Genomic DNA, 26474 nt, shown 5'->3' with positions numbered 1-26474 from the left:
CTTGTAATGATTAAAACAATTGGCAACGGTAGCACAATCCGTTTCAAAAATAACTTTGTCGACATTAAGGAGTTGAGCAAGCCGAAAGCCTTTGATGAGGGCATCGAATTCTGCCCACTTGAAGTTAAACACCTTGTTGGTGAATGGTGTTTTCCTGCTCAAAACAACCATCTGAGTCTCTAGCGATGATACCCAAACTTGTGCCATAAGAATTCACGGCAACATCAACATTAACTTTAATCACCCCTTCCGGCGGTTTTTCCCATTTATAACTTTTAGGAACCCGATGTAAGATCGGCTAAGAAGAAAGGTTATGAATTCGGAAGTCATCGTTAAGCTTGCGAGCTCTCTTCCAAGTCACACACGCTTCCTCGTCTTTGCCTCTAAATATGGCATTGTTTCTACTGTTCCATATGTTCCACAACATAGGGAAGTCTTTTAAAAGCTTTTTTGCCTAAAATATGCATGAAGTCTTCAATCCAATCGATGCAAAATTCATACTGATTAACCAGTAATCTATTGCCAAAGCCGCTCGCAATAAGAACATCATGAGCTTTAGGGCAGTTTCTTAAAGCATGAAAAAGCGTCTTGTCCCCACCCTTACACCTCGAACAAGCAGGATCCACATGAATTTTAATAGATGATATCTTAACATTAGTGGGGAGCAAACCATAACCAATGCGCCAAGCAAATTGCGGATTTTAGGGAGGATTTTAAGTTTCCAAAATTACTTTCTAATAGAAACAGTGTGGCTCGCAACCAACATTATTAAGAAGCAACCAAGAGTAAGCTGACTTTGTCGTGTAAGAGTCATGGGTGTTATGGAACTAGACCATCTTATCATTCGGACCATGAGGAAAAATTGGGACGTCAAAAATACGACAAGCCAAATAGTCGCCGAATAGATAGTGAACACGTCCCATATTCCAACCATCGTGGTTCTGCAACTAAAGATCACGAACATACACCTTCGGAAAAGCATTGTTAGGGAGTTGCAAGGCATCACCATCGAGACCCTCAAAGCCCCAATTATCCCTATCAAGCCGAATGCTACAGCCATCCATCCCCTACTTGCCACCCGAAACCTTTCTCAAGGGCTCTAGTTGCCGTTGAAATGCTAGACCAAATGAAGGAAGGTTTGTCAACCTTTTTTAGATGAAAAAGATCAATTTCAGAGAAGTATTTCGAACTAAGAACTTGAAAGCAAAAGGTATCCTTATTCGAGATAAGTCTCCAAACTTGACGACCAATCAGAGCCAGGTTAAAGAGCCGCAAGTCTCTAAAACCATATCACCCATGCCCTTCGAAAGGCATGTCTTGTCCCACGCAAGCATGGCCCAACCATGACCCTTCTCCTTACTAGCCCACCACCACCTGTAGATTTTTGAGGTCATCTCCTCTATCGTTCCCTTAGGAGCAAGAAGAATAGACATAGCATAAATGAGTAACGATTGTAAGATAGATTTATTGAAAACCTCTTTACCACCATAAGAAAGCAAACGCTTAGACCAACTATTAATCCTATTGGCGAAGTGATCAAGGATGTGCTTAAAAGCCCCAGACTTTTGTTTGCCGATAAATAGAGGAAGCCCAAGGTAATGATCCAGCTTCTCCACCACTCGCATCCCAAGCATGTCACCGAACAAGCTCTTTTGATTCTCTAGGGTTTGGGGGTAAACCACACCATAGATTTAGAAAAATTAATTTTTTGCCCTAAGGCACATTCAAATTGTCTAAGAATATTAACAATAACATTAACTTCCTTATTCTTATTCTTAATAAAAAGTAACACATCATCAGCCAAAAATAAATGATTGATCCTAGGGCCATTCAGGCTTACCTTAATGCCACGAATACCCCCGCAATTTTGAGCTTCACCAAGCAAATAAAAGAAAACTTCCATACAGAAAAGAAAAAGATAAAGCAAAAGAGGGTCTCCCTGACGGAGGCCACGCTCCGGAATAATTTCCTCGGAAAGGGTCAAGTTACACTTGATGACATATTTGACCGAACGGACAAACTGCATAATCAAAGTCACCTAACCATCCACAAAGCCCATCTGAGTCATAACAAACGCTCCGGAATAATTTCCTCGGAAAGGGTCAAGTTACACTTGATGACATATTTGACCGAACGGACAAACTGCATAATCAAAGTCACCTAACCATCCACAAAGCCCATCTGAGTCATAACAATTTTGAGAAATCCCACTCGACCCTATCGTAAACTTTACTCATATCACGTTTGATCACCAAACCCTTGTTGGGCTCGTTTTTAGAACTCTGTATGTAGTGCACAAGCTCATGAGAAATCAAGACATTATCATAGATCATACGGCCCGGAACAAAGGCACTTTGATTGGGACTAGTGAAGGAGCGAAGAACCATCTTGAGTCTATTAGTCAAAACTTTAGAGATGATTTTGAAGATGACCCTATAAAGGCTAATAGGCCGAAGGTTTACTATGTTCCTATGGTCCTTAATCTTAGGGATAAGTACAACCACCATATCGTTGATCTCCCCAATATCTCTCTTACCTTCCAAAACATCATGACAAAATCAAAGAACATCCTTACCAACCACATCCCAATTTTCCCGGAAGAAGAGACTGAAGAGACCATCAATACCACGGGCCTTGTAGGGATCCATTTGAGCGAAGGCATCCATAATTTCCTTATCAGTAAAATAGCCCATCAGAACCTCGTTCATCTCAGGAGAAATACATTTTCTGACATGGCTCATCACCCTCTCGTCGTTCACGACCTCGGATCTAAACAAATTATGGAAGTAGTTCCACGCCACCTTACTGACATTATTCGTTCCCTCGACCCAATTACCATCCATATCATTAATAGCCTCAATATTATTCTTCTTGAATCTACTCGTCGTGCAAACATGAAAAAACATAGTGTTTTTATCCCATTCCTTAAGCCAGGCAATGCGAGATCCCTAAGCCCAATAAGACTCTTCCTCATCATAAAGGCGACCCAACTCGAAACGACTGGTTCTAAGACGCTCAGTATTCGACATCATATTAGGCTCGTCAATGAGTCTGTCAATCTACTTAACCAAATGTCTTATGCGACTCTTCAACCTGTTACACCGAGCATGCTGCCGTGGACCAAGGTTCGAACGAACTTTTTCAAGGCACTCAATGAGATTACAAGAATTATTGTTATCACCCCAAATTCTTTTGATGAGATGCTTAGTGTTCCTCTCTTTTTCCCAACAAGCCTCGAAATTAAAAAGCAACCTAGGGTCTTTAGAATCATTATTAGGCTTACGACCCACCAAGTTAAGGAGAATAGCATCGTGGTCCAAACAACTTTGTCTCACAACCTCTGTAGAAAGGAAAGACATTTTCTCCACCCCGAAGTTGACACCATGAATCTATCCAAATGCTCTTTGACAAAACTGAGGCCATACCTATTGTTAGACCACGTAAACCAACCCTTGTCAGTTTTAATATCAACCAAAGCCAGCTCGTTAAGCACCTTTTCAAACTCATCCATAGAAACTCTAGATTTTAGCCTCCCACCAATCTTCTCCCCATCATTTAAAATGGCATTAAAGTCCCTCCCAATGATCCAATCATCATGAATCAAATTACCCACTCTTCTCAACAAATACCACGACTGCTCACGATTATTCAAGTTAGAAAAACATAAAAACCTGTAAAGTGAAAACAGTCCAATCCCAAAATGAAAATGTGAGTTAGAAACATGCGAAAAATCATGCATGCACGCCAAGCTATTTAGTTGTCACAGTGTGTATCCCGTGTGGTATATGCATGCTACATAAACAAGAAACTCAAGATAGTTCACTAATGCCATTGTTGGGCTTAAAGGTTAAAACTTAAAATGTAACTTTATCATTTTTTACACTAATATAATTTTATCATTAGATCAATCTTAAAATTTATCATTTTTAGGTGGTCACTATCTTGGCACCATCCCTTTTAAGTTCAAATAATTATCTATAAGATAATAAAATATATAAAAATTCTATTATATGTGTATTTGTGGAAATCAGAAATTTAGAACACATGTTATATAAAAAATTTAAAATAAAACTTTGGTTGAGTGGTAGATTTAAGGTTTTATGCATTGGTGTAGTTTTAAATTTTACCATAAGCATTTTTAAAAAAATTAAAAGTCTAAAGCACCCTCGAATAATAGTACTTAATTTAAATATGAGAAGATATTGTTGTAATTTCGTTGACCGAATTGGTGTCCCGTTGACTTGTGACACCAACCCAAATAGGGGCTTAAATAATAATATAGATGTCAAGTTATTATGACACAAAATGTAAGTGACAAATAGAAATATGTAATAGATATATTTATAAAAAGGATGGTATAAATAACAAATGAGACTTTGAATGCAAAATTATAATGGTAAATTACCAAAATAGTCACTTTTATTTATCTCAAGTTATATTTTAGTCACTTTTGTTTGAAATGTTACGTTTTAGTCACTGAGCCATTAATTGTCGTTAACGGTATAACGGTAAGCCGGCATAGCACGTTAAATCATCATTTCAAAAAAAAAAATTTAAGTTAAATTATATAATTGGTCCCCATATTTTTTCATTTTGAGCAATTTAATTTTTTTCTTTTAACTTTTTTTTATTTTCCATTCTCTTTTGCTTCTCCCTTTATTTTCCTCCCTTCTCCATCTCTATTTTCTACATAATTAATTCAAAGAAATAGGATTTCAAACATGAGGCATCTGCAAAGTTGTTCCGCTTGAAATGATGATTTAACGTGCCACGTCAGCTTTCCATTACATTGTTAACGACAATTAATGACTTGGTGACTAAAATGTTACAACACGATAACGTAAGTGACTAAAATGTAACATTTCAAACAGAAATGACTAAAATGTATCCTGAGACAAAAAAAGTGATTATTTTAGTAGTTTACCCAAATTATAAATGTTGAAAACTATAAAGACTTGGATCCAAATTTTACTATGTTTGCAATTTTTTATCTATATAAAAGATATAAAAATGATAAAAAAAATAACTTAATTGAGTTGATACTCGAATAACTTATGAGATTAACAAAATCAAGTGTTTAATATATATAATATAAATCTAGAAATTTAATTTTATATTACTATTTATATAATATATTAAATAAAAAATATTATTAAGATAGTAATTTTGGGTTGCCTAATTACAAATCATCTCGTCTAAATAGGTTCTTTAAACATGTATATATATAGAAAAATTTAAACATTTAAATTTTGAATGATTGGTGGGAGAGAATTTTAAGCAATTACTTTGTACCATTGGTTGTCCAAAATTCCAAATGTAAGGTAAGTTTCACAACTTGCAAGAAAAAAAAATTAAAAATAGGGTAAGTTACACTAGCAGTCACTTAACTTTGATTTTAATGATAAAACATTTGTTCAACTTTCAAAAAATAACAAATCAGTTTTACTAACCATTTTCCATTATAGATATAGTTGAAAAGTGACCTGACATTTAACGAAAGATTAAAAAAAAGAAAAATAAATTTTTTATCTAAAAATATCATTAATGAAAAATTTAAAAAACTTCCATTAACCTAGAAATTACAACCCGTAAAATCATCATTAATCCAAAAAATTAATTCATATCTCTCTTTTCATCTCTATTCTACAAGAAGAAAAAACTCATGAAATCATTAACCCAAAAATTAAAATTCTTCATATTATTGTTTCTAATTTCATCTGTTCTCCTTATAGAAAAGAAAAACCCAGAACATGTAAGTCCACAAGTTAACAAGGAATGGTCATCCTTTCAATCAATGTCCAAATATTGTAATGCCCCAAAAGTTTCTTATATTTATTTATGTGTTTTTGTGACACAAATTATCTGTCTGCTTTGGCGGTTATGTGTTCTGGGAGTGTCTAAGAAGTCTTGGGTTTAAGCCTTATCTTAAGCTAAATATTTGTTTTAATTAAATAAAGCCTTGCTTTTGTTCAGTAGGCTTATAATTAAAATTTGGTAAAAATATGGCAGAATAGGCCTGTTGGTCTGGTGGTGAAGTGGAGGGCAAATGAGCAAGAGGTCTGGAGTTCGAGTACTTGCGCAATCATGGGATTTATTTTTACTGCTGTGCCGTGTGGGTGTTGTAGTTTGATCGAAATTCTGTAGAGTTGGAGTGGGATTTGAATTCGATTGTTGAGGAGATTAGGGTGGACGGTTTAGGGAGAATTTGAAGGTTAGTAGGAGTGTGTTGGGCAGTTTTTAGGAGGGAAGTTAGGGATATGGGAGAAAGTTAAGGCATTGGGGGGAGTTTATCAAAAATCTGGTTGTTACCTCTATTCTTTTTTTTCCCACAATTTTGACACCCTCTCCCTAATTCCTCAAGTTTTCTGACGGCTACTCCTTTCCCTTCTCTACCAAAACTTCTTCTAGCGTTTCCCTCTTCATTCTTTTTGTTGTTTCTCTTTTTGTTTACTTCCAGCCGAAATCCTCCATTGTTGCTGCCGAGTTCTTCTTAGGTTTTCCCTTATTTCTCCTCTTTTACTCCAGTGTGCATGCCATTTTTCTCTATTGTGCAACTTAGTTCGTTCATTCGGTAAGTTTTTGGTTAAGCGGTTCATTTCCTTTTAGTAACTCTTCTCTGATATGTTTCATTTCTACCTATTAGGGGAGGACTGAAAGGCGCGTAATCTCCTGTTGAAGCTTTAGTGTGGGGGAGTTTCGATTCGTTGATAGAAGGTATTAGCTTGTCGCTTGGAAAAGGTTTACTTTGTTTCGATTTAAATAAATACGATTGTTATGCGATTAATTGAGTGGTTGTGGTTGAACATGGGTTTTGAGTGCTCGAGGACTGTGTGCACATCTTTCTTAACCAAGTGTGCAAACATAAATTTGAAAACAGAAATTGGCGAAAAGCCGAAAATATGATTGTCAACGCCACACAGGCGTCCGTGTGATAGGCCGTGTGATCGAACATGGGCATGTGGTTGACGAGGCTAGCCATGTGTGATTCATGGGCCGAGCCGAATTGGGCTGTTTGGGCCACACGGGCGCATGGGCCCCACACGGGTGAACTAATATTAGGCCAGGCGGTGAGATCCACACGACCAAGGTCATTTTGGGCCGTGTGGGACCACATGGGATGCAACATGGGTCGTGGGCCCATTTTTATTGTTTGACTGCTATGGTTGCACAGGTCGCCCGAGTCGATTGTGGACCTACTGTAGTGTCGTAAGCTTACCTAGACCCCTAGTTGACTGAAATGACTGTATGACTAATACGATTATGCATGTTATTAAGCATGATGATGTCCCACTAGTTTGATATTGTATGCCTTGATTTTATGCACGATATTATGTTTTAGAATGTCATATATGTATATTGCATTGCATTGGGGTGAGGTTATATTGTTAAAAGAAGTGCACTGAAAGGCCTCGAGCCTAAATTATTGCTAGCTCAGCTGCAAACTACTGTCTAGTGCCACATTCTGTACTTTTTGGAGTATAGGGATGGGTGGGTTGATTATATCCCCACATGGAGTGTAGGGTTGGACGGAGTTGGAGTGTAGAGGCTGGCTGGGTAGGATTTGATACTGCATATCTGTTACTGTACTGAGTATTGATACTGTAATAGGCCAAGGCCCAAATGCATGACTGCTTCTATATTGTAATGGGCTAAGGCCCTAACTGAAACTGAAACTGTTACCGAAATAGGCTTAGGCTCAGACTATGATTGCATACTATCTGCTTGTTTATGTGGGGAATACACACTGAGTTTTCGTAAACTCACCCTTCTGATTCATCTGTTCAGGTAATCCTCAGACCTAGGCAGATCGGAGCGACGGAGGACTTAGCTATGGCCACACAATTTTTTTTTTACTGTTTCGTATTTAATTAGGTTTACTTTTTTTAAAGCTTTATTTTGGGTATTTTTCTGTAATAATGGTCGCTATGAGTTTTTGCTTAAAATTTGGATTTTATACTACTTTATGTTTTATATCTACTAGAGGTAGATAAAACACGAGTTTGAAAAAGAAATACATGTGTTTTAGCAAAATACCCATAAGGACACAAACTGTTTCAAAAAACTTCCGCAACATATAAAATTTGCAAACTAACGATTGAATAAACATCACTATTTTAGGATTAATAAAAGATAACAACGAGATCTAAACGGAAAATGTTTTAAGCAAAGTTACGATTTTTCAACACGAGCATCAATTTTCAAACACACTATCATGTGAAATCGCCAGATTAGGCCAAAACGTCCAGGCTGAGTTTAGGGTGTTACAAATATCATCTTCGTCGGTTAACCTAAAAAAAAAGAAAAGAAAAACTCAAACTTTTCCCAGAAAAAATCATCTCACAAAAAAGCTTAAAACTTTTGTATCCAAGTACTTTTGGTTGAAATGGGATTAGTTCAAATCCCACCAAAGATCATAGTACACCACCAAAGTTTTGTGTGGGAATTGATGAATAGAAGGCTGGAACTTGAGATGATTATAGAACAGAGTTAAAAATTGGAGCCATTTTCTTTTTTGAATGAAGAACGTAAGATTAAAAAAAACTAGAAATCCCCAAAAAAAATTAAAATTTCATCTCCTTCACCAATTAACATAAAAAAGAAAAAAAGCCAAATCTTTATTGTGACACCCCAAACTCGTCTCCCTTGTCGAATTAGGGTTACGAAGCATTACCGTACAAACAAAAAACATTTACCTTCATAACATTAAATATCTTAAACAAATCATAAATTATTCATTCACATGCATTTTTTCCTTAGATCAAGCCTTTGAGGCCCTAAAAATAGCTTAGAAGCAATTCTGGACTAATTTAAAACAAAATAGGAAGTCTAAGAAAAAATTGCAAAAATTAGAAAATAGGAGTCACATGGCATTGTGATATCACCCTAGGCCGTGTAACATTCAAATAAGGGACACAAGGTTGTGTCCCAAACCGTGTCCTCACCCGTGTAACTCACTGAGATGCCCCACACGCCGTGTGCTAGGTTGTGTAATTCAGTGACTTGGAACACTAAGAAATTGCCAGATGACACGACCATGTCGTTAGGCCTTGTGTGTGACACGGCCGTGTGATAGCCCATGTCTTAGGCCGTGTGAACCCAAAATTTACCTAAAATCAAGCCATTACAAGTCAAATTCATACCTAACCATTCAAACCATTTAGGCACACATTCAAGGGGTTCAAACACCATTCAAACATACACAAACATGCCATTTCAGTCATCCTAAATCACCTAACCAATATGCCATTCAAAGGCACCATATGTACTAACCCGTTTTTTAATGGTGTCGAAAATAGTGGTTTCAGGGCCACCAAATCAAATGAATAAGTTCGTAAATATTATTATTTTATATTTACGATTTAATTATGATTTTAAAAAAAGGTTTTTATTTTGATAATTTATGTTATATAAATGATTTATTAAGCTCAAGTGGTTTGACCTTACCCTAAGGTCAAGTGGTTTTAGAAAATGAGGTATCAAGACTTTTTTTTATAAATCGAGTCGTAAATATTTTTATAAATATTTGCAGAGAGCCATTAAGGTGGTATTAAACTTTCATTAAAAAATTTTAACGCTTCTATAGTTAATTAATTAAAAAGGACTAAATTGTAAAAAATGTAAAATATGCTAAATATAGTATTTAAGTGATGAAATAGCTTAATTAATAAAGGAGGAATGACTTAAGTAAAAATTATTCCCTAATTAGTATTGTGCGGCATTTTTGGGTGTTTTCTTTCCATGGTAGGTAATACCGACTAGTTTTCTTGTAATTTTTATGTTTTTGAGATCATTGCAACTAGGTCCAACTAGCTCGTACCTTCATTTTTGAAAATATTAAAGATTTTTAATGTTGCTATTGATGAATCTAGTGATTTTTTTATGTTAAATTATTTGAAATGTTGGTTGGTATATAAAAGTATTTTGTTAATGGATTTTTGATGAATTTTCTGATTAGGAACTAAATTGTTGAAATAGTAAAAATACAAGGGTTTGTTGTGAAATTATTGCAAAAATGGGCTGTATTGAATGCCATGAATTTTCTTACCCGTTGAACCATCTAGAATTACATCGGATACTTGGAAAAGCTCACACATAGTGTTACATATATCTGTAACATTTCCTTTACATCATTGCTCACACGAGCTGTGAAATGGGCATGCTCACACGAGCTGTGGGCCATAATGTAAGCTACACGATGCTGCTCACATGAGCTATGAAGAATTTGCATCAACTGCAAGACCCCAGCCATCGGTAGGACATTCAAGACCAGCACTCGAAACATGAAATCCCTAATGACATGTCATTCGTATCTTAAGAATTCTTAAGGTTCAACTGGGACTCATTATACGTCAATTCATCATAGCATGGATACTTTTATATATAGGTTCATTTATACAAAATAGCATAATAAACATTCAATTTAGCTAATATTAAAACGACCACAATTCACACGAACTTACCTCGATAATTAGGAGCGTAGAAATAGAGTCGAACTAATATGAAGCTTTAGAATTTCCTCTATTTAAGTTCGAATGTGGTTTATCTTGATCAAAATAGATAATTTCAATCAATCAAGTACTTTTAGTATTCAATTTAATCCATAGTTCATATTTATGCAAAATTACAAATTTTCCCTTAACATTTTAACTTTCACAATTTAGTCTTTAAGCTCATAACTTAGAATCTAACTATTTTAACCTATATCCAACTTAACCCATAATTCAAGGGACCTTAAAGAAACACATATTTATCAACAATTCAAAATAACACCCATGGATTTATACATTTAACAATTTAATCCCTATTTCCAAAATTCAACAAAATCACTTAACAAAACTAGTTTATTTTACAACAAGGATTAATAATCTATAAACTAACATCAAAACCTATTCAAAAACATCCATTAAAATTCCCTCAACCTTTAATATTTTTGCAATTTAACCCCCGGGCTAGCTAGATCAAGCTAAAACAAACTCAAAAACATAAAAATAATAAAAAATGGGGTTGAAATCACATACCAGTCAAGCATTTGAACTAGCTGAACCTTCAAGCAAAAACTGGAGGTTTTTCTCTTCAATTTTCGGTGGAAATAACCATTGAATAAGATGATACCAATTTTTTTTAATTTAGTTTAAGTTAATTTACGTTTTTACTATTTTACCCTTTAAAAACTATCAAAATTTCATTAATACATTGTCCATGCACATGCACTAACACCTTAAATGGTATATTTACCATTCAAGTCCTTTGGTTTAAAATTTAAAAGCTATTTGATCCTTCTAACTAATAGAACTCAACTTTTACACCTTTTACGATTTAGTCCTTTTCACTGAATTAACTATGTAAACTTTAAAATTTCTTAACGAAATTTTAATAAGACCTTAATATAATCCTATAGAACTTATAATAAATAATAAAATAATAATTTACTCATCAAAATTATGGTCTCGAAACCACTGTTTCCAACATCACTAAAAACGGGTTATTATATTTACTTAATAAAAACCCATCGTTTGAATAAATCGTGTCTGTCAAATCTTTTATGATGATAATGAGTTGACTTTATCCTTCTCCTTTAAGCTCTTTCTAGAATGGGTTTTCTTCAAATGAAGAAAGTATGCCATTTGAAAACTAATTTCTAATCAAACCAGAATACAAACCCAAAAAACTCCAACCCCAGAAAAGACATAAATGAAATTTACATATCGATAAGGAAAAATTAGCCATAACAGATCTTAGAAATAAGAATAAAAATAAAATAAAATCAGATAAGTCAACAGAGAATGATGAAAATTAATGGGAATTGGTGATGTGACCACTTCTGGCTATCGCCTTCTTTCGCCATCATAAGAATAGATTGCTTCCAGAATGCGCATCTCTAATGGTTTTTCTTGTTTCGACATCTCCAATTCTTCTTCTTCTTTTTCGTCTCTTCTTTTTCTCTCTTCTTCTTTTATTGTTTTGTTTGGTTCTTAAATTGGGTTTCCACCATGGCAAGTTAACTGGCCACGTCACTTGTCCCGTTAGGCTTGTAATGGAAAATGTTAATAGGTAACTGATTTTTCACTTTACGATGAAGTTAGTGACTGATTTATTATTTTTTGAAAATTGAGTAATTGAATTGAAAGTTAAGCTACTGTTTTGTCATTGAGATCAAAGTTGAGTAATTGTTGGTGTAATTTACCCTTAAAAATATCTCACTAAAAAAATCTAAAAAAAAGATCCGTGAAGGAAAAACATTATCATATATGAAGATGCCTTGCATATTCTAGTAAGAAATTCAATTAAAAGTATGAGATTACAGAGGGAAAAGATAAATGCTACAAATAGCAACTATCTATACTATTAATAAAATTTTTAATTGAGTTAAAGTTACGCGTTAATTGGGTACCAATTTGGTTGGAAAATTATGAAAATATTCTTCCGTAATTAAAATAAGTCATTATTCGAAGGTATTTTAGTTTTTTCATTTTAACAAAAACTAAGAAAAATGTGCATATGATAGGATTTAAACCCACACCAATTAGATTATAGAAATTTTAAATTTACCACTCAACCAAAGCTTTATTTTGATTTTTTATACATTTTTTAATATGCACAATTTATTATCTCCTCTAGTTGTATATATTAATAATATATACTAAAAATAAAACCTTTAATTGAGTTGGTGTTACGAGTCAACTAGGCACCAACTCAGTAAGGAAATTAAAAAAATGACATGTTGTATTTAAAACAAGTTATATTATTCGAATATATTTTAGTTTTTTAAATTAAAAAAATAATAAAAATATGCATATTGTGGTATTTGAACCTATGGCAATTACACTGGAAAAAATTAAAGTTTACCACACAACTAAAGCTTTACTTTAATTTACTTTACTTTACTTTAATTTACTTATGCATTGTAATTTTGTTATGCACAATTTATCACTTCAATCAATTAATAATTGTATGTTATTTTTAAACACATTTATCTTTTAAATATGTGGTTTCCACACACATACGTGTGTGATAGGATTTGTAACAACCCAATTTTCAATGGTGTTAGAAAATGTAGTTTTGAGACATCGTTTTTGTAAACCAAGCTTGTAAATATTAAATAAAGATATTTATGGAGTTATCATGTTGATGAATTGAAATTTGGATAAGAAATTTATTTAAAAATATGGTTAATTAAGGCTTAGGGACTATGTAACCTCCCAAACTCGGCCTAGACGTTATTGCTAGATTGAGAAGGCTACATTAGCCACCGAAATGGCTAAGCTAGCTTACTTACTTTTTAAGACTTTAAATAAACTCATTTTAGATAAAACCGTAGTTGTACTTTGAGTTAGCTTAAAAGCATTCAGTCATTAGGTCGTGTATGCTTAGGATTCATTTTATTGTTGACAGTGTTGTATTAGAAAAACTATTTGCTTGTCACTCTTCTTTAAAAAAAACTCGAAGTTAAACTAATGTAGTGGAAAAACCATTTTTCAAGTCATTTTGGAAAATTAGTTGCCTTATCGATTTGTTTTTCAAAAACAGTTCCTTTGCAATGTAGTGGAAACTAGGGAACAGTATCAAATTTTACTTAAGCCCGATATTGTGCATTATTCGATTATTATGCTTGAGTAATTCATGCATGCAAAAATTCTCAAAAGATAAGTTACCAAGCCACAAACCAAAAATAATTAAAAATTACAAGCAAAAACCAATAAAGACTTAATAATACTTAATTAAAATATTAATAATCCAAGGTCCAAGTTGATTCTATGAACACCGAGTCGGGACCTAATTTTGAGGTTTACCTGAAAAGTTAAACATTGTTGGGGGTGAGCTTATGAAAAAATCAGTGTGAGTCAAACAATTATTTAAACAAATATAAATATTGAATATAGTAAAACAAATTAGCTTTCATAGAAGAAAACAGAACCATCATAGGAATTTCATATCGTTACATAGCCATTATCAAATTGATGCCAAACGGTGTATGAGCATAGATCATCATTCATTCGAGTAACAATCATTAATTTCGATACCATTCAATACAAAAAATACAATATGTAGCATAAATCAATAACATTCAAATATGTTGTGCACATGATGCAATGCAAAAAGGTTCCTACCCATACCATCCGCTACACACCACGAGTTCCCCAGAACCTGCCTACCAAACTCCAAAACATTATGAGCATAGCTCGATGTGGTAAAACCACTGAATAATCAATATTATAGAAAATCTATCAGATATCAAATAGTGCAATACAATTGCCAATAACATATAATATGCAATAAAATCGCCAATCCCCTCGGTACTCCAAGTGTAGTGTACTGACTACGAATAATGCAGACTTAATATACCGTTAGTACTCCTCGGAACTCCTCCGTTAACCACAAAATCCCACCCAATGCATATGCAATATGTCACACAATCTCATATATAATCATATCTCAATACTTTTCACATTCATTTGACATGCTCAGCATGTCCTCAATAATCACATACTTTCAGTAAATGGAAACTGTGTTACAATATTTCAAATTACCATTGTGTTGGTATCAATCATTATCGTTCAATTTCACATACTTTACGAATTTTAATTGTGCATAAATAACACCCTTTTCAATCAAACATTGTTTAACTTTTTATCATATATAACATGATATTTAACATTTTATGCGTTTAAATCATGTTATATATGATATTTAAACTTATGCGTTTAAATCATACATAAGCTTAATATCTCAACACATTATATCATTCAGTCAAACATTCTCATAACTCAAATATGCAATTACAAACTCAATCAAACATCCATGCTATCAAACTGGCAATTTTGCCAACATGTCAATCTTTTAAGGCTCGAAACATACCTAGTTCGGCCACTCACAAAATCAATAATTTTTCTATTATGATAATCCAGTCAGCAAGCTAATTTATCATATATAACATGATGTTTAACATTTTCAAAAAAATTTATGAGTTTAGGACACACACCTTATATTTTGCTTCATCGTAGTACACTAGCGAATCTTCCAATTTTCCTTAATAATTTCTTAAACGAATCTAAACCAAAATTTAGTATGAATTCAATAAATTTACCATTAAACCAACCCTTAAACACCCACTTATTAGTTCAAACCAATCGTTGAAATTATAACTATTTTATGAATCTAAACTAGTTAGATTCCTTACACTGTATCGATGTGCATCGTACATACAATCGTTCTTCGCCTTTACGGATGGTTTGGGGTGTTTGGTTCAGCACCTAATTAAATAATATACATGAAAATCAGTAGCTAATTAATGATTAAATTCCTTCATTTAATCAAATCATAACCTTTACCCAACAACTATGTCGAAATAATAAACTAGTTATCCTTAATTACACTTACGCTTCACGATTTGTGGGATCCGAATGGTCAATCTATCAAGAAAATTTTTCCCTAATTTAAATGGGTTTAAAAGCTGATTACGAGGGTTCAAGAATTCAAATTAATGTTGGAAAAATATAGGCAAGAACCAAGAACAAAATAACCCCTTTTCTTGCCCATAGGTGCACGTACCACTATTCGCGATGACCAAAATTGGAGATGAATTTTAAAACATTTTAAGATTTCATTAAAATATGGAAAAATACCTTTCAAATCATTTAAGATCCATGAAATTCCAGATCTAGAAATTTAGGTTTTTAATGGACAAGATTAATTAAGAAATTGAAGAGAGAAGAGACCTAACCTAAGCTAGTTGAGAGAAACGGCAATGACACTTTCTTGGCAATGTTTGAGGTTGATCTTGGAGTACCAGATTTCATATTTGGGGCTGATTTTAATGAGGAAAAAATAAAAGAAATATGGTGGAGAATATGTTAACAAATCTTGTGGCAAAAATAAAAATAAGAAAGGGATGGTAAAACTAGGTGTAGATGACAACAACAATGGGAGAAAGAAATAAAATTGAAGAGAAAAGAGGAGAGGAAGATGGTGAACGACTTGGGTAGGTAAAATTTTAATTAAAGGCTAAAAAATACAATAAAAAGTTATATTTATAATTAGGGTTCAAGGGAACACTTAACCAACAAGCCAATACCTCATTTATTTCCTAAAAATGCATAGATAATCTTAAAAATTAAGGCATGACCACTCTCTCTCGATTCCCAAACCTGATTCTACTAACCCCCGATTTTTGGGATGTTACAGACTAAATTGTAAAAGTTTAATCGCTATAGATTTTTAATTAGAAAAAGGCTAGGGAACTTAAATAGTAATTAACCAAAAGACTAAAATGGATAATAGACCTATTTTAAATGGATGATAGTGGGATGTGATATATGTTATCAATAACCTAAGTTAATTAAGGATTAAAGTTTAATTAATTATGATTAAGTAAATTAACTAAAATTAAATAAAGTATATAAGTTAATTTAATGGGAAAAAGATGAAAAAGTCATCATCTTCTTCCCAAGAACCACCGTCCACCATTTGAGAAGAAAAGAGAAAGCTTTCAACCTAATTTCATATTCAGCCTTTAATTTCAAGTCCCTAGCCATTTTTTTAAAACTTTTAGAAATTCAAGGTCATGGGAGCTTGATTTAGCTAGCCCAAGTACCAAATTGTGAAACTGTTAAAGTTTTTGAAAGTTTTCATTGTTGAGAATTGAATGATTTAGGTGCGAAATTGTTAGAAATTAAGCTTAGATTAAGAAAATGACTAAATTGCAAAGTTTAATCGTTAGTTTTGTACATTAGGGACCAAATTGAATAAAATGAAAATCTATCATGAAATTTTGGTAGGAATAGAAAGTAAAGGGTCCTTAATGAATATATGTTAAATCGAATTTTAATCTGAAACTCTAGATTGAAAGTTATGTTTGTCCTAGTTTTAGAGACTAAATTGAATAATTTGAAAAATATGCATAAATTAATAAGTGGTTATGAATTGGTTGATAATTGATTGTGTGATATGTTTGCTGGCTATTCGTAGTTACCATCAACACAGAACCTTCAAGAGGGAAAGAAAAAGTGAGAGTTGCCAATGAGTGACGTGAGACCACAATTTGTACTTTTATGATTCGAGATAAATTAATTGATTGCCTATATATGTTAATTAGATTGTTATATGTCAAGGTAAATACATGGTGATGTTGTGACTGGTTTTGATTTGGTTTGATATAAAATATCGATATAGAATACTAAAATGAATAAAATGGAAAATGGCTTGAAATACATGAATGACATTATATTATATGGAAATTAAAATGAGATATGTTATATAATATGAAATGTATGAGTTTGATAGTGAATTGGACTATGATTGTGATTGAGAATATTATATGTATTGAATTGTAAAAAATGGATTGAATGGTTGGTACTAGGGGTGAACGTTCGATCGAATCAAGTCGAATCGAGTGAAAATTTTGAGTTAATCAAGTTTATGAGTCCTATTTTATCATCTTAACTCAATTTGAAAATTTTTTAAATCAAGTCGAGTGAAATGAAATTCGAGTCGAGTCAAATCGAGTAAAATTGTTCGAGTTAAATTAAAAAAATAAACATGTCAAATGAAAATATTGTTACAGTATAACTAATTTCATGTTAGAGCACATAAATTTGAAACCATATATATTTGAATATTTTTTCAAAGAAATAAAAAATTAAGATACTGTATAATAAATTTGAATAATTAATTAGGTTCCAAAATTATTATTTTAGAAAATTTTTAAAATTTTTAAAATTTTTAAAATTTTAACTTTTTTTGAATTTTTTAAAATATAAAATTTGAAATTTTTTATAAATATTTTGAATTTTAAAAATTATTTTTCATTTTTGAAAATTGTTTTAAATTTTTTTGGTAATATTTGTTGAGAGAGAGACCAATTTGCTTATTTTCAAAGTTAACAAGGACCAAAAGGTATTTACATCAATTTGTTATTCAAATTATTCGAGTTATTCGAATTGTGAAATTCAACTCGACTTGAATTTGAAACTCAAACAAGTTATTCGAGTTGACTCGAATAATTCGATTCAATTAACTCAAAATTCAAAAAAAAATTCAATTTTTTCAAGTCGAATTGAATTTTGCTCACCCCTAGTTGGTACCCTATTAGCTGTTTGGGTTATGTCAAATATATTTGGCATGCTATAGGGTCGGTTTGTGTATGGAATTATGCACTTATGCGCTCGGATACACCTCATGTGCCAGGATGCACTTCGTGCGTCAATATACACTTCGTGTGCTAGGATGCACTTCGTGTGCCAGTATGCACTTTATGTGCTAGTTTACAATCTTGAAGGACCTCGTGTTTAAGGTCCCAACGAGCTATATATTTGCCATGTTAGCCTTCATGTTTATTATCCTGGCGGACCAACACAATGGATGCCGTGGAGCCTCACTCACATGGTCTTACATCATCTCGCCATCTTCCTGTATTATTAAATGATGCCATGAGGTCTCGCCCACATGGTCTTACACATATCGTATTCGTCCGCAAAGTCAGGTCATGATCTGTCAGTCGGTTTGTAATGAAACTGCCCTATCGGAGGCATCACAAATAAAACTTTTTTCCATATTTTCATATGACACAGATTTGTTAATACTGGGATCATATAATAGAAAGGTATTATACAATGACCATACTCACATCTACAACACAACTTATCATACTTACCCAGACCCCATGAGCCAACTCATCACAACATAAACACTTATGTAAGTCTCACTCATATTTATAACAGAATCATACTTTCTAACACATAATTCCCCATACAAGTATATCACACATCGTCATACCATACCGCACATTGTTCACTTTATTTATGTACTTACAGATACTTCTCAGAAAACACACGTACACATTTTTACATCACTCTACAAGAATACATGTTGGTTCATGGGAACATCAACCATCACATAATCAACATAAAATAACATGTAGGAGTTAGGTTCATAGGCTCACCAGAGACCTACTGTCACGTGTGAAATTATATGCGATTTGTGCAAGTATACATGTTGAATCAAGTAATAAAGTGATGAGTGAGTATCGTTCCCACAAAGATAGGATTGAGGCACAAAAGTGGTCAAATTATTATAATAAAATGCAATTAATGCTATTGTAAAGCTATGGTAAGTATCTAGCGAAAATAAAATGATAATGATGTATACAATATGTTGAACATTTTGCCTCGGCATAGGTTGAACGTAACTAGGTGGTACATTGTTGGTATTCTGTCTTGCAGCATTGTTAAAATTCCCCACACCTTGTTACTCCAACTAAAATTCAGATACTGCTTCCACCTTGGATTGTAGGTGTCTGAATAGGGGTTATTATTCTAGTTAAATTTACCCGTGTAGTACACTAACACTGGGTTTGATAAACATTCGTCAAACACATGATTTTCACCGCAATAAACACATCAAAACTTGGTTGATTTCATCTCACAAGCTATAGTTGAATTTTTCATTATTTTAATTATGTTAGCTGGAGAAGATACCTAGACTGTCAATGAAGTGATTACATTAACTTCTAGTAACTCTTTTACCCGCACCAACTCTCGTTGTCAGATATTGATAATCATTGTCAGTAATTTTTTCCAAAATCTCATATACTTCATTATATGTTTTATCTAGAAGAGTACCATTCGCAGACGCATCAACTACCATCCTCGTATGCGCATCCAACCCATTATAAAACATCTCTATTTGAGTCCAATGCTAGAATCCATGCCTCGGACATTTCTGAATTAACTCCTTAAATCGTTCCAAAGCTTCATATAGAATTTTGTCTTTCATTTGCTGAAAAGATGTGATGTGATGTCATTTCTAAGTTTGACATTCATATTTGGGGGATTATACCGTAGTAAAAACCTTTAACAAAGATCATTCCATGATGCCATTGTTCCCGACACCAGAGCATTCAGCCATGCTCTCACACTATCTCTTAAAAAAATGCAAACAATTTAAGTGGCAGAGCATTTTCAGGAACACCTTGTTGTCTAAACGCGTCATAAAGCTCTAGAAAAAGTCTTAAATGCAGTCTTGGATCTTTAGTAGGTAATCCACTAAATTTTCCTACTGTTTACAATATCTGAAACATTATCGATTTCAGTTCAAACTGTTGAGCTTGTATTTTTGGTCTAACATCTCTGGATCCAAGTCATCCAAAATTGGCACAACATGCTCTTGGATTGGTATATCTTGGTCATTTATCACCCCACAAACATCAGAATTAGCGCCCCGACCATTCAAACTATCATTCATACCAAGTATCACCCTACAAAAAATAGGATTAGCATCTTGACCATTCGAATTATCATTGAGGCCAGGATCATCCCCGTTCTTAGCCATTTTTCGCAATTCTTTTCGCCTTCTTCGTAAAGTTCTTTCGATCGTTGGGCCAGGATATTCCATGTTAGTAGGAAGGTCTCTTCTCATGCACTGATGGCAAACCTGTAGAAATTAAATATAACTAAGTTAAATAAAACTAATGTAAGTAAGAAAAATAACAAAACAAATTTTCACCAAATTGCAGATCCCCAGCAACAGTGCCAAAAACTTGTCGCGTGTGAAATGATATGCAATTTGTGCAAGTATACACGTCGAATCAAATACTAAAATGATGAGTGAGTGTCATTCTCACAAGGATCAAATTGAGGTACAAAAGTGGTCAAGTTATTATAATAAAATACAATTAATGCTATGCTAAAACTATGGTAAGTATGCAACGACAATTAAAGGAATAATGATGTATGCAATATGTGGAATTAATGAATACTGTGAAATGCTATGGCAAAACAAGAGTAGAAATGTAATGGAAATTATGAGAATTACTATGGGAATATTGTGTAAATGAACAAATAAATAACTAATAATGATGTGGCAAAGAAACTATGGTAGAGAATAAAGGATATACAAAGTTGATTTGGAAGGTCGGGATTACTAAGAATCTACCCTTACTGCCAATAATGTCTCAGCAAAATCATACTCAGTTTACTACTCAGAAGAGTTTTAAAACGGTTTGCTTCTTTCGAGAGCAAAAAAGCCTCAAGTTACCTTGCCTGTGTCTATAGTCCTTAATATGGTACCTAAATTGTTTTCCTTCTATATGAACGCTGCTCTATGTCTAGAGTCTATTGCAAGTATCGGTCGAGTACTTGCTCATATCATTCAATATCGATTAAACTAATCCAACCTTTTCAGAATTAGACATAGTTTATAGGTATGTTGAATAGTGATCTATGTCTAGGGATTGCACACATACAACTTAGAAATAAAACAATTAAATGAAACAGTAAATTGATTTGGATGTATGCTTCAACCATTAAAGAAAATAAAAGTTTCATCATGTAATCCCAACCCGATGAGATTTAGCTCATGGTTTGGAAAATAAAACTCAAAACTAAAATATCATTCAACATCGTTTTCATCAAATCAATTCACGGAGAAATAGTTAAGAAATAATAGAAGAACAACAGGAAGATAGTTTTCACATGTCCAGTGGCACACTCCAGCTAGTCTGTACCTTCGTTTTTGAATCTGTTAAAAATTTTAGAAGTTTCCATTGATGAATATTGAATGTTTTTTTATTATAGCCATGTATTTGGAGCTTTGATTATGTTGTTTGATGATTTTGTAAAGTGATTTTTGTTAGATTTTGATTTTGGGATTAAATTGTGATAATGTCAAAATTTTAGGGTTTGATAGTGAATTTAATGTTCATTAGGGACTGTTTAAGGTCCTAGTATATTTGGATGGGATATTGAATTGAGAAATTTAGTTAATTTGATGAATTTTTTTGTTAAGGGACTAAATTGTAAAAATTATAAAAGTTTGGGATAATTGTGTAAATTAGAAAAATAAAAGGGTATTATTTGTAAAGTGGATTGAATTGTAAAATGTAAGATGATAATTGAGAAATTTCATATTTTAGATCAAGATCTCGTAGATACTTGTGAAGAAGGAAAAATAGCAGAATAATCCCTAAACTTGTGCAACTACTACAATTCAGTCCAGGTAAGTTCGTACAGTTTAGAACTTAACACTTACATGAATTGTTGAATAATTTAAGATAGTACAAATGATATGTTTAACAGCCCGATTATGGGCCTAGTCGGTATAGTGGTTTCGGGACCACAAATGCGACGAGGGAAAATATTATTATCATTATATTTTTATGGTCTACAATTTCACGAAAAATTTTCATAAAAATTTTGTTCAAAAATTTCGACGTTTGGGCACTCAATTTAGTCAAAAGAACTAAATTGTAAAAAGTGCAAAAGTTGAGTTCTACATGTTAAAGTGTCTAATTGCTATGAAATTCTAAATTGGAGGTCCTTATGTTGTAATTAGACCATTAGTTAATTGATGGACAAAAATGGGCATAGAATTAGTGAAATAGATTTTTTAAAAGTAAGGGCATTTTAGTCATTTGGTTAATAAATAGAATTAAATGGGAAAAATATGGCAAAATATGCTCATCTTCTCCATAGTTGCTGCCAAATTTTGGAAGACACCATAGCTAGGGTTTTTTCACTTTCTCAAGCTCATAGTAAGTGCATCTTAGCCCCGTTTTTAATGTTTTTCGCATTTTTGAAATCCTCGTAACTCGGTTTAGCTTATTCTACCATTAATTCATGTTAGGGTTCATATTTCGAAAAATACTCATAGGTGGAATGTGTTTATTTTGTTGTTTTATGGTAGAATATGAAGCTAGAAATTATGTTAAACAACTTTTGCTAAGCGATTTTAAGCGAAAACGGGTAAAGTGACATAATCGATAAAAATAATTAATGTTCAAAAGTATGTGTTAGAGTGAGAATTTGATGTTTCCATAGAAGGGAAAAATGTGCAGCATGTTCCAAAACATAAGAATAAGGAATGAAATTTAATTTTCGAGCTTGGGGACAAAAGTGTAAATATGAAAAAGTTTGGGGACAAAATCGTAATTTTGTAAAAAGTTTAGTCGAGGATTGTTTTAATAAATGTGAATATTAAATAAGCTAAATTTGCTATTATAGATTAAGAAAGACGAAGAGATAACCTCAATTAGGGAAAAGAGAAGATCGTGGAGTAAATTATAAAATTACAATATTTTGCACTGAGGTAAGTAAACATGTGAATTAATGCATTATTTTGATATTATTTAATATATGTTGAGATTTAATTGAACATAGAATAAATACTTGGTATAGATCCTAAAAAAATGTGATTAAGTTGGAAAAGGTGGTAAAGTGTTGAAAAACAAGGTTTTCGGTTGAACACTCGGAATAAGCCGGAATACATTGAATATAAATGGGGGTTCTAATTGTTGATTCCCCCAAGGGGTTGCTAAGTGCTGATTCCCCGAATCATTGGTGGTTGCTAAGTGCTGATTCCACCGTAACTTGAATGTGAAAGGGGTTGCTAAGTGCTGATTTCCCGAATCATTGGTGGCTGCTAAGTGCTGATTCCACCGTATCTTGAATGTGAAAGGGGTTGCTAAGTGCTGATTCGCCAAATCATTGGTGGTTGCTAAGTGCTGATTCTACTGTATCTTTTAATGTGAAAGGGGTTGCTAAGTGTTGATTCCCCGAATCACTAGTGGTTGCTAAGTGCTGAATCCATCGAGTAACGGATAACATTTCGAGTGTTCAACAAGGAAATTGGAAAGGTGTATATATATAATGGACAAGATTATGTGAGAAATATTGGGTTTGGTACTTAATCAACCTAAGTGTAAGATGGAAGGAAATATCACAACTACAAAAGAGTAAATTTAGATATAATGCAGTTTTGAACAACAACAGTTGGGAAATTTCAAAAAATCACCATAAATGGTTTTGAAATTTCAATAAGACAGGGTTGAATTGATTTTGAAATCCCCTTTTCCAACTTTGGAAAATCACCAAAAAATGTAAAAAATAAATATGGCTTGAAATTTACATGCTTGAATTCCTTAATGAGTCTATTTTCAAGAGAAGCAAACAAGAACATTGTTTGAATTTTTTACAGAGAGTTAAGTAAATTTGAGTAAGGAGAGGTCAGAACTATCGAGCAGTAAAACAAGGGAATATTTAGAGAATAAACTATACTAATTTGCTAAACTAAAAATTCTAAAAAATTTATGATAGGAATGTATATGATTCTAGTTTCAGGGAAAATTTACGGAACTTAATTTGGAGCCCTGTAGCTCCAGATAAAAATAAATTAGTGACCATGACGCAAAAAAACGGCTTGCTCAAAATTGAACAAACAATGAAATTTATGTGTGATTAAAATTATGTTACCATGTAATCATGTGAGAAATTTATTTATTTGTCATATGTTTACTTACTAATCTATATGCTTACTCTTCTTTATTTTCCCTTAATTATAGTGACATTAATCATCTCGAAAATTGGACGAAGTCAGAACATCATCCACACTATCATCATCTTTTGGGTATTTTGCAACCAACACTTTTGAAACATGGCACGTATAGATGACTTAATGTAATGTAGTATAAATATGTATATAAAAAATTGTTCAGTTTAAAATGTTGGTGTTTATTATTAGATAAATTGTGTCTGAACATATAATTGTATTTGGTTGAAATATTGAAATCATTTGAAATTGTGTTTTGAAAATTTGCAGGAGGTTTTATGTAAAAATAAGCAGAAATGTTGCCGAAATTTATAAAAAAATATTTAGTGACAATGTATCGCAATTAGAACAATTACAAGTGTTTGAGTTCTAGTAATACCTCATACTCTGTTCTGGCAAGGAACACGGGTAAGGAGTGTTACATTTTAATGGTATCAGAGCTACAGTTTAGTCGGTTCTCGGACTAATAAAATATGCGAGAAAGTCTATCTATACATGCCATAATTATATTGTGATAGTGTGATGATTTCTGACAATTTAAAATTTTTGTTTTATATAGTAAATGGATCCTAACCGAAGTGTAGCAGATGATGTTGAGAGTAACACGTTGGCTCCCGCACAAGGGACCGCTCATGAAGGAAATAGGCATGAGACGCATAGTCAGGATGAGGCCCGGGAAGCCTTTCTTCGAATGATGAGTAATTGGTATACCGAATTTGTTCGTGCAAATCTAAATTTTCAACCTCCTCTACCCCCTCCTATTCCTCAACCAGTCCTCGTAGCTCCATAAGGTGTAGATTTGGTAAGATTGAGTAAACCTCCAGTTGATAAAATCCAAAAGCAAGGGGCAGAGGATTTCAGGGCAAATATAGATGATGATCCAGAAAAAGCAGAGTTTTGGCTTGAAAACTCTATTCGGGTTTTTGAAGAGCTATCTTGTACTCCTTAGGAATGCTTGAAATGTGTTGTATCTTTACTGAAGGATTCAGCATACCGTTGGTGGAAAACACTAATATCGGTGGTTCCGAAAGAAAGAGTTACATGGGATTTCTTCCAGGAAGAATTCAGAAAGAAGTACAGAAGCCAACGGTTTATTGATAAAAAACGCAAGGAGTTTCTTAAGTTGAAGTAGGGTCGAATGTCTGTGGCAGAATATGAAAGGGAGTTTGTTAGGCTCAACAAATATGCCCAAGAATGTGTACCCACGGAGGCCATTATGTGTAAAAGATTCGAAGAGGGGTTAAATGAAGATATCAGATTGTATGTTGGGGTTTTAGAGTTGAAATAATTTGTAGTACTAGTTGACCGAGCCTGTAAGGCTGAAGAACTGAGTAAAGAAAAGAAAAGAGCGGAGATTGAAGCTCGAGATATAAGAAAAAGGTCAACAAGTAGGACATTTCAATCCCAACTAAAGAAGCTTAAAGGGATAGATCCACGATCAACTAGTTCAGCTGGGTATTCACGTAGAGATCGAGGGAAGTCATATCCCAGAGTAAAAACTCAAGCTACCTCAATGGCAAGTGTGGGCAATGTGGGGAATAATAGACCTGAGTGTCAACAGTGTGGCAGGCGACATGTAGGTGAGTGTTGGGGATTTAGATGAGCCTGTTTCAGGTGTGGTTCTCAAGAGCACTATATAAAAGATTGTCCTGAGAAGATAGAAGAAGAGAGATTACAAAGAGTGGGATCGGGTGATGCTGTTAGTAGAGGTAGACCGCCGAGGAATACTGGGAGCAAAGTCAGTGGTAAAAGTGTGGCAAAAGATACAATTGAAAGATTAGAAACTAGAGCGCCTGCCAGAACTTATGTCATACGTGCTCGTGAGGATGCATCACCTCCTGACGTGATTGCTGGTACATTTTCTCTTCATGATATTGATGTTGTTGCTTTGATTGACCCTGGGTCTACTCATTCATATGTATGTGTGAATTTAGTATCTAGTAAGAAATTTCCTGTTGAAAATACTGAATTTGTGGTTAAAGTATCAAATCCTTTGGGCAAATATGTCTTAGTCGATAAGGTTTGCAAGAATTGTCCTCTAATGATTCACGGTCACTGTTTCCCGGCTAATTTGATGTTGTTACCATCTGATGAGTTTGATGTTATTTTGGGGATGGATTGGTTGATATCATATGATGCCAAGGTAAATTGTAGAC

General features: G+C 33.4%; 1 non-coding gene across 1 annotated transcript; it reads left to right on the top strand.

Annotated features, from left to right (window-relative positions):
• Positions 1-19696: 19696 nt before the first annotated feature.
• On the top strand, positions 19697-19808 carry LOC121222888 (small nucleolar RNA R71). The gene has a single exon (XR_005920257.1). It is a non-coding gene; the product is annotated as a small nucleolar RNA R71 (small nucleolar RNA).
• Positions 19809-26474: the final 6666 nt, after the last annotated feature.

This window comes from Gossypium hirsutum, chromosome D10 (genome assembly GCF_007990345.1).
Source record: "Gossypium hirsutum isolate 1008001.06 chromosome D10, Gossypium_hirsutum_v2.1, whole genome shotgun sequence".
NCBI lineage: Eukaryota > Viridiplantae > Streptophyta > Magnoliopsida > Malvales > Malvaceae > Gossypium > Gossypium hirsutum.
The sequence above is the reverse complement of the archived record's forward strand: the minus strand, read 5'-3'. Positions and strand labels throughout refer to the sequence as shown.